Below are 10,643 nucleotides of genomic sequence, written 5' to 3' on the forward strand. Positions count from 1 at the left end.
ACTAACCATCAGGGAGATGCAGATGAAAACAACTAAGAGGTACCACTTCACACCACAGAAACTGGCACACACCACAAAGTATGAGAACAAGCAGTGTTGGCGGGGATGTGGTGAGAAAGGAACTCTTATCCACTGCTGGTGGGAATGCCGACTAGTTCAACCTCTCTGGAGAGAGATATGGAGATTCCTCCAAAAAGTGAAAATTGAGCTCCCATATGATCCATCTATACCACTCCTAGGAATATACCCTAGGAACACACAAAAAAAACCCCAATAAAAACCCCTTCCTTACACCTATATTTATTGCAGCACTATTTACCATAGCAAGACTCTGGAAACAACCAAGATGCCCTTCATCAGATGAATGGCTAAAGAAAGTGTGGTACATATACACAATGAAATATTATTCAGCCATCAGGAGAGATGAAGTCATGAAATTTTTCTATACATGGATGTACATGTAATCTATTATGCTGAGTGAAATATGTCAGAGAGAAAGGGAAAGACGGAGAATAGTCTCACTCATCTATGGGTTTTAAGAAAAATGAAAGACATTTCTCAACAATTTTCAGAGACATAAGAGAGGAGGGCTGGACATTACAGCCGACCTCATGAATCTCACCACAAAGAGTGATGAGTTTAATAAGAGAAATAACCACAGTGTGAACTATCCTAACAATGGGAATGTATGAGGGGAGTGGAAAGCCTGTCTAGAGTACAGGTAGGTGGGGAGGGAAGGAGGGGTATTTGGGTCATTGGTGATGGGAATGTTACACTGGTGATGGGGGGTGTCATCTTATATGACTGAAACTCAACCACAATCATGTTTATACCCAAGGTGTTTAAGTAAAAAATATTAAAAAATGCTATAGGCATTATGACAAAAACTTATTTCATAGTTAAGTAGACAATTATCTACTCTAAGACCCAGAAATTCTGCTACTAGACATTTTTCCATGAGAAATGAAATGGAAGCATATTTCCACAGAAACATATGTAAAAGAATGCTAATTTCATTTTTATTAATAACAACTACCAACTGGAAATGTCGCAACTGTCTATCAACTATGAAAGCTATGAAAGTGATAAACAAATTGTCATATTGTCATGTTTAGTTTGTATGGTGGAGATCCCTTATGGGAAATCAGTTGTGAGATAATCTATACACATAAACTACATAGAATTATATAGAATTACGTATTGCGTATTGGAAACAATCATAATAATGCAGTGAATTGATCAAAACACCATTAAGCAACATATAACTATAGTCTTTTATGTAATTCTACAACTCAGTAAACATGAATGAACAACTACATAGACAAATCTCTACTAACATGGAAGAAATATTACCGAAAATAGTACAATTCGAGGCCTAAAGTTGTGGTTCAGTGGTAGAGTGCATGCTTTTTGTGTGTGAGCATTGCCCCATTTGTTAGATCCCGTTTACACTTTTGTTGATTGAGTATCCTTAGAGAGCTCCCAGAATGAGAAATTGATTCCCAGCCCCTTGTCCCCTTTTGGGGGGGAGATCTTAGTAATGTTTATCTGTGCAAATAATCCACACAGACAGGAGGGTTAAAGGTTAAAAGGTTGGGTGGAGAGAGTCCTTTGTCAGCCTGCTGCCAGTTCCAGAACACACCTTGAGCCAGCCAGCCAACTCTGGCAAAAGATCTCAGTAATCTCTCTCCAAAACTATTTATTCGGCTCTCAACAGCGCCCCCACCTGGAAGGTCAAGGTGGGACAACGGGCAAAGAATAATCTTATGGAAATATTTTTATATACAACATGTGGGCTCCTGAGTTTGATCCCCTGGAACCTTTATCATTAATTGTGACACTGAATACCACATTAGAAAAAACTGTCCCTTGGGGTCACAACTGGCATTGCAGCAGAAACAACAGTAACCAAGGGAAAAAAGTACAATGCTCTACGGTTCCACTAACATGAAATGTAGAATAGACCACATTGAGATTGGAACAGTGATGAACTCTGAAGGTTCTGTGTGTGTGTATGTGTGTGTGTGTGTGTGTGCACGTGCGCGCGCTACAGAGAGGCATTAGGAACTTTTGGGGATGGTTAAAATGTTCTATGCTTTGATAGGGGTGTGATTTAATTGTGTATATGCATCAAAATTATATATACTACATTTAATATTTTTGCATATATTTGTTTACATTTTTCTTACAAAATGATAAACAAGCCAATGAAGGATGACATTCCAGGTGTCACGGATGAGACCCATTATGAACAACTGGAGTGAGCCGGATAATTACGAAGGCTGGTCAAACCTTTTCTTTACAGGCATGGATTCACTGGTGATAACAATTCATTGGTCCTTTACTGAAAATTGCCACTGAACCAACTTATCTCTAGCAAGAAAATCACCTTCCCTGACCTGAACAAAGACTCTATTTCAGTTCAGGGAGAGCCTATGGTCCAACTGGAATGCACAGAGCTATTATCCTTGCTTTGCTTTTAAAATATGACAAGAGCCACTAGGCAACGGACTGTGTTTGCGAAGTGATTTCAGTCCTCCCTGGCTCTCCTCTCCCCAGTTTACTGTTCTCTCCTACTCTGAACAAAGCAGTTGTTACACTAATTTGCTGTTTTTATTATGCTCAGTCCAGACACAACTAGGGGAAAAGCTCTTACTGTTGCATAATTATTTTCAGTAATTAGTAAGGGGACTATGAGATGACTCGCAATGTTTGTGTCTTAATAGCGTGACTCTGCTTTATTTGCAACTCTTCTGTAGGGTGAAAGTTCATGGCCCTGCAGGAATTCTCATTACACAAAAACAAAAATAGCTTTTCCCCAAACAGGTGGGCTCATGAGAGATTCAGTTCAGAGAAAACAGGAGGAAATGCAACCCCTTTCAGGGCAGCTTTGTTATTTGTATTGTGGTTCTCTGCTTCCTCCCCCCCCCTCCACACCTACTGATAATGAATCATTCAAGATGCTGTCTTTGTAGTACAATATTTTTGTTTTAATTTTGGGCCTTACCCAACGGTGCTCAGAAATTACTCCTGTCTGTGCTCAGAAATCACTCCTGACAAGCTGGGGGACTACATGCAATGCCTGGGATTGGCCATGTGCAAGGCAAACGTCTTACTTGTTGTACTATCACTCTGGCACTATTGTACAAATTTTCTGTTTCTGAAGGGCCATCAAAAGGTCAAAGAATTGGATGATTTCACCGAAATGTTGTTCATGTTCACACTGTGATTCTGAAATTTAGGCTGATAGATTTGGATTGGAGTCAGCAGAAATTGAGTGTCTGATGGGAGCAGAGATGTTTGGGCAACTCCATATTTTGTTCCCCTTTAACTAAAGTATCAAGATTTACAATACGTTTAATAATAATTTCATTATTTCAGTGCCACATCCACCATGATAATATACACGTTCCCAACCAATGTCCCAAGACCTCCTCCCACTGCCCTAAGTAAACTTAGTTCAACTATCCAGTTTGTATGCTATTGACTCTTAACTTGTTTCTTTATATTCTACATGAGAGTTTACTGTGTACCTGTCCCTCTCTTTCTGAACCCTAGGACGTTAAACATTTTGAAATGAGACCATTGTGAATTACAAGTCCTTCATAATTGGATTTCAAGCATAGTGATAGTGAAATAGGGCCATTCCCTCCACCAATATTCACCTTTCTTCACCAAAGTTCTCAGAGTGCATCCCATATATCCATCTTTAACCCCCTAGCTTGCCAGTGTAATAAGTCCATTTTAAGTTTAGATTGCTATACTTTGGGTCTCTTAATTCTGTTGTCATTAATTTTGGATTGGGTATTTAGTTCTGACCCTTTTATTTCCTCCACCAAAGCACTAAGACCACTTCACCTCTGGGCCCTATTCCCGCTCTCTCTTTATTTCTCTCAATTTGTAGAAAAATGCAGCAGTTTGAGGTAAAACAAAGTAATTCATGCCCCAAGGTTCTATTAAAAAACTATCTAGAATATACAAATAGAATTTTAAAAAGGTGTGTGTGAGACAGTTTTTTTTTTTCATAGGCGCAGCAAATGTTGAAGGAAATTAGAAAGGAAATACCCTTGGTCTAAAAAAAACTGTGTTTCTACCCATGCAGTATCCTGTCATAAGACTGACTACTGGCTCCGGGTATATTAATTGTCCAACCCTGAATTATTTCTTCATGGTCCCAATTCTACTCAATCGATGTTGTTGCAGCCAGGTATCTGTTATTAGAAATTTTGTTTTTTTGCACAGAACCTATGTTGAAGCCGGGTGTCACAGAGTGTCTTGTGATTTTATCTCACAGGTGACGATGCAGGGAAACTTGTCCTGAAAGCAAGGACTTCAGGGTATAATGTGAACCCACCCTGGAGCAAATTGGTGCTAGGGTGGCATTAGGGCCTCCCCAGGTGGAAGTTTGATTTCCGGTGGCGGTGCAGAAAACCTTGCCAATTTCAAGGACGGAATCCAAGGTTCAGGGTTGGACAGTTTATGTTCGATCAGTTGAGGCCTAAGTCAAGTCACTATGACAAATATTGAGGGTGAAAGGCACCCCTGCACTATACAATTTATGAGTTATTATCTCTATTAAATAAGAATATTTTTCTATATGTCTGATTTCTTCATTTTAAATTGCCTATGCAAAAAGGAACAGTGCCACATGATACTTTTGGTGAATATGGGGGTAAAAATAACAAGTTAAACAATCTCTATAACCTGGTTGTAACCTGAACTCAGATTCGAGGAGATACTAAATTTCCTACTACAGTTAGTTTCCTTTTTTTTTAATAGTTTCCTATAGTTAGTTCCTATAGTTAGTTTCCTAAATATAGAGTTTCCTACTATACAATCTACTAGAGTTTCCTACTAAGCAGATCCAAAAAAGGGATGGGGAAAGCTACCTCTGCATATGGAAATATACACTAAGAATTATAACTATTAAGAAAATTTATCTGGGGCCGGGTAGGTGGCGCTGGAGGTAAGGTGTCTGCCTTGCAAGCGCTAGCCAAGGAAGGACCGCGGTTCGATCCCCCGGTGTCCCATATGGTCCCCCCAAGCCAGGGGCGATTTCTGAGCACATAGCCAGGAGTAACCCCTGAGCGTCAAACGGGTGTGGCCCAAAAACCAAAAAAAAAAAAAAAGAAAATTTATCTAAAGAAATATACAAAAATATAGACATTCCCTTTAAGTATTTTGAAATAGTCTGGTGGAGGGGATAAAATCTAGAGCACAGTTTTGTTACACACCGTGGTCTTGTGGAGCCTGAGAATTAGTTCACAGAATTCAGGGATCAGGTAGTGTTCTCAAGCTGAGGTTCTCTCTGAAACCAAATCTGGTAGCGAATAACAGTCCACAGTAAGGGGAGGTGGGATAAAATGGGCTGCATAATATAAATAAGCAGGAGTGGTGGTGGCAGCTACTTCCTGGGTGGAGACAAGGCTGATATATAACTTTGGGACTCAGCTGGCAGCTTACTGAGGCAGGTGAAATGTTCTGGGTCCTGAGGGATTAAGAACTGAGGGTATAGAGGGTTAAATAGGGAGATATAATGGATCATAATAGAAATGGTGAGAAGATAGAAGAGAATTTGTAAGTGGCTAAGCAGGGGAGGGGAAAAAGAGGGGTAATATACATCCATGACGAAGCAGAAGTATTCTATACACCAAAAAATCACCAAGGGGAGAGTAAATGATCATGCAAGGAGTCTATACTTAATCCCATGACAATATACTTCAGGGGTGGAGAAACCCTGTATCTCCTAGGCCAAGGGAATTCCCTCTATATTATCCCCAATAGTTACTGTGCCTATGCAGGGAGAAAAAGAAAAAAAAAGCACAAAATAATCATTTTTCCACATATATATTTATTGATTGATCGATTTTCATTGACATCTTTATTTTGGTATACATATTGAAGTTGATGTCTCCAATTTTATTTTATTTTATCTTTCTCTTTCTTTTTGTACTCTGGCATGGTTTGATTTCAGAACCCAGACTATTGAGTGGTGCATGTCTTTATTGATGTAGTGCTCACTGGATATTTAATTTGATATTTCTTTTTGTATTGATGTGGTGTTTCAACTACCTTTATCATGTCCTCGCTCAAACTGAGGTTGAAAGCCTCTAGAAGAACTCCACCATTTTCAGCTTATTTGATTTATTTATTTTTATTTTTTTATTTTGTACCCCAATCTATTGCTTTTCTTTCCTTCAAACAAAACCACATAACTTGAATTATCGAGGTCCACCTCTCAAAGAGAGGGGGAAACAAAGGAAGGTACCAGGACCAAACAGATATATGATCACTAATAGTAAGCTAGACAAAGAGGGGACTACCTACTCTAGCAGCCCGGGGGGTGTGGTGGGGGATTTGGGTTGCAGGAAGGGAACGGGGATGGGGGGGAGGACAAATTTGGTGATGGGTGTTCCCCTGATTCAATGTTAATATGTACCTAAAATACTACTGTGAAAGATATGTAAGCCAATATGATCAAAATAAAAAAAAGAGGGGTAATATATCACAGGGACTATATACAACATAGACAAGTATTATGTACAATACAGACTAGATAGTCATAGAGGTGCACACCACATACACATTCATCCACACCCATGTGGACAGACATTGGAGATTGATTCGTAGGTTGCAGTGGAAGAATTGACCCTTGTGGGATTGGTCAGAGCACTTAAAAATATGAGGCTCACAAATCAGTGGGAAAGTTTCTAGGCAAATCATCATGGTTAGGGTAAACTTTGCTAAATAAAGGCTTCCAGGGTTAGATTGTGCATGGAACATTCTTAGAACATTCATAACTTTCACACCTAGAGTACTAAGCAATATGAGCACTGTAAGAAGAGTCTACTTTATGAAGTATCATCTACTGGGTCTTGAGCATCCAAGTTCCTTTCCTGAAAGCAAACGGACTACATGGACATTATGATATGATAGTAAACTAGCTTGAATTGAAAAAAAATTGCAAAAACATACTCAGTGATTGAGGACTGTAACAAAAGTCTATGGCATGCAGTTGCCTATTCCAATGGTCTCTGTGGACAGACACATTAGATCTCAATAGCAGGTGTAACCAAATGGAAAATTACATATTTGTCAAGATATTACCATAATGAGCACTGTATTTGGAGTCTATTATGACTATATAGCACTGAAATGCAAAACTAGGGTGGCCATCCTGTATCTTGAAGAACTACTGTGAACAAAGAAATTAAAGATTTCTTTTTAAAATTAAGACACTAAAACATTCTTATAGTGATCACTATAGTGGGAGTCCCTGGCTTCCAAACGTTTTCTGCACCTGATTTTGTGGATAAATTCATTAGAATATTATAGATCTCTATAAAAAGCAGTTAATCGAACACCTGTTCAATCTAAACAGCTGTATCTATTGCTGCAGGTTGCTTTGAAGTATAAAAGAGAATAAAGGCTCTTGTGTTTTTCCTCTTCTACTCAATTTGTTTCCTTCTCACTATATCTTGGTGCCTATGATGTTTGAGATATCTACTATTTAGACCATTGTGTTTCTTCGTGGAGTTATTCTAAATACCATACACATGCATAAGTGATATCATTCTGTATTTATCTTTCTTCTGGCTTACTTCATTTAACATAATATCTTTTAGTACCATCCATGTTGCTTCAAATTGCATGATTGTATCATTCCTTACTACTATGTAGTATTCCATTATATGTGTGTGTGTGTGTGTGTCACATCTTCATGATCCACTCATTTGTTGGTGGGCATCTAAGTTGATTCCAAGTCTTAGCTATTGTACTGAGTACTGCAATGAACAGTGGTTTGCATACATACTTTTGGATGAATGTTTTTCTGTCTTGGGGATATATACCCAAGAGAGAGATTGCTGGATCATATGGTAGCTCAATTTTGAGTTTAGTGAGAACCCTTCCGTAGGGGGTGGACCAGCATTGGATGAGATGAACTCTAGGACTTTTGATGGATTTTGAAGAATTGCAAAAGATTGTGCTTATTAATTAACATGATGGTTTCTGTTTCTTGTCATTAGAATGAATGGCATTTGCAGCCACAAAGATCAGAATCTTGTCTTGAACTGTTACATGTTGTGAGTGAGATGAGAGTCCTTTTATGTCATTTTGTTATCTTCTTTAAACTTCATAACCCATATTTACGACAACCACCTTTTAACTTTAATTTGTATTTTATTTGTTTGTATTCATTTGTATCTATTTGTCATAAGTTTATATCATCAGTATTTCAGGGGTATAGCTTAGCCCTTCTTTTTTGTATATAAAATTTAATATAGTCTCCAACAAATTTTCAGTGTCATATTATTATCAAAAAGCTCCCCCTGGGCTATGCAAACCAGTCCATGATAGGAAACTTGTCACAGATAGCCCGGGTGTTCAGTTAGGGCAGAGAAGGGACCACTATGACAATGAGATTTGGAAATGATCACTATAGACAAGAAGTAGGTGCTGAAAGGAGGGAAAGTGATAGCCATGATACCCCTTCAGTAACAATATTGCAAACCACAATGTGTAAATGAAAAAAAAAGGAAGAAGGAGAGAGAGAAAATGTCTGCCACAGAGGCATATAGGGGGAGGACAGGACAGAAATTGGGGACTTTAGTGGCAGGAAATGTGCATTGGTGTTGTACATTGTATGACTGAAACTCAATCATGAACAATTTTTAACTGTATCTCATGGTGATTCAATTAAATAATTCATTAAAAAATTAAAACAGAATGTTAGTGATCTATTTCCCACAAAGCAAAGCAAAGCAAAGCAAAACAAAACCCCAAAAGCTCCCTCTAGAGAGAAAGTAGTGATAGGGCATTTGCCTTACATGCTTCTGACCTGGGTTTGATCCTCAGCAATACATATGGCTCCTGGAGCACCACAAGGTTTAATACCTGAGTGCAGTCAGAAGTAGCCCCTGGGCATATCTGGGTATGACCCCCAAAACAAAAACAAAGAAATAAAAGCTTCTTATACATATTCCTCCCTTCCTTTTGGTAACCACTAGTTTTCACAGGATCTAGAGTTAGGTTTCTTGGATTTGGGGGCTCAGTTTATTTCAGTTATTCATATTCCATGTCTGAGTAAAATAATCTGATAACTGCCTTTTGATGTCTTCCTTATTTCATTCAGAATAATCATATCAAGTTCCATCCACTTTATCCCAAAGGACAAAATTTCACCTTTTTTAAATTGCTGTTGCCACATTTGGTGATAATCAAGCATTACTCCGGGCTATTTGCTCAGGAATCACTCCTGACAGTGTTCAGGGGTTTATATGCTGGATCAAACATGGATCAACCACATGTAAGTTAAGTGCACTACATAAGGTGTTATCTCTCCAGCCCCCAATTTCATCTTCTTTTAAAAATACTTATTTGTTTATTTAGGATAAAATGTGAACCTTTTTAAAACAACACATTTTATTTTAGTCACTAATTTACAATTTTATAATATCAATAATAGTAGGTGTTTATGCATTAAATCTTGTAATATCAGATCTTCAACTGTAGTACACATTTCCCTTTTTTTGGCCCTTCCCCTGCCTCACCATATTGTCTCCCCTCTTCTTGTCTCATTGCTCAGGTAAGTCCCATTCTTCTACATTGGGCCATTTATTGCTTCCTTACTTTGTCTTTTTACATTTCATGCAAGGGAGAGATCACTGTATATTTCTCTCTCTGCATCTGATTGATTTCACTCACCAGGATCTCTTCCAGATCTATCTACATAACAGTAAGCTGCACGATTTTGTCTTTTCTTACAGTCAAGCAATACATCATTGTGTAAATGTGTAATAGTTTCTTTATCTAGTCATCTGTTCTTTGACACTGTAGAAGGCTAATTTTATTAATTTTATATTCTGGCAATTATGATTAGTGCAGCCATGAGCACAAATTTTTAAATATTTCTTCCAATTGCTTAGAACAAATTTGTGCATCAGTATCTAGAAAAAGTTCTTGTTGTCAGGAAGCTGAGTTATAGGATTGGATCTTTCACTCAATAACTTTTGTAAACAACCACAGGTCTATCTTAGTGTCATCAGTTAGAAAGTGGAGAGTAGCAGCACTTACCTTTCCTACCTCTTCTGAGGCTATTGTGAGAAAAGCTGAAAAACTTGTGGCAAAGTATTTCAAGAGAATATAGTACAAATGCAGTCTATCATCTCAGTGAAATGCTGCTATTATGATAGCATACTTATGCACCACCAATGAAAATGGGTCATTAGTTGGCGATTAATGCTGGATTTGGACATATTTTTGTGAAATATGAAATACAATATATTAACAGTGGTTTAAGCCAATTACCATCTAGTATATGTCTACTCTATTGTCAATCACACTACTTATGTTCCTAAGCTGCTTTAGTCTGTATTGCCATGCCTTTTCTAGTCTCATCTCTTATTCTTTTGTATATAAAGGTGATCAAAGTAAGTACCTGATTTTATTTTATTAGAGAAAAAGAAACTCATTTATTGTTTACAAATACAACTTTGCTCAGTAATTTTGGAATGTGGTTTAGAACTCTCATAAAATTAAACATTCTTTTACCATAACAGTGCTAAAATAAATGATATATTAAGTAATAAAATGCACGAAGTGATATACAGTGCCAAACTCAGTACCTTATTTATGTGAGGCAT

General features: G+C 37.8%; 1 pseudogene; it reads left to right on the plus strand.

Annotated features, from left to right (window-relative positions):
- LOC125998923 (Y-box-binding protein 2-like) overlaps window positions 1-10,643 on the plus strand; it is a 234,823-nt pseudogene that overhangs the window by 33,607 nt on the left and 190,573 nt on the right.

Source organism: Suncus etruscus, chromosome X, assembly GCF_024139225.1.
Source record: "Suncus etruscus isolate mSunEtr1 chromosome X, mSunEtr1.pri.cur, whole genome shotgun sequence".
Classification (NCBI taxonomy): Eukaryota; Metazoa; Chordata; class Mammalia; order Eulipotyphla; family Soricidae; genus Suncus; species Suncus etruscus.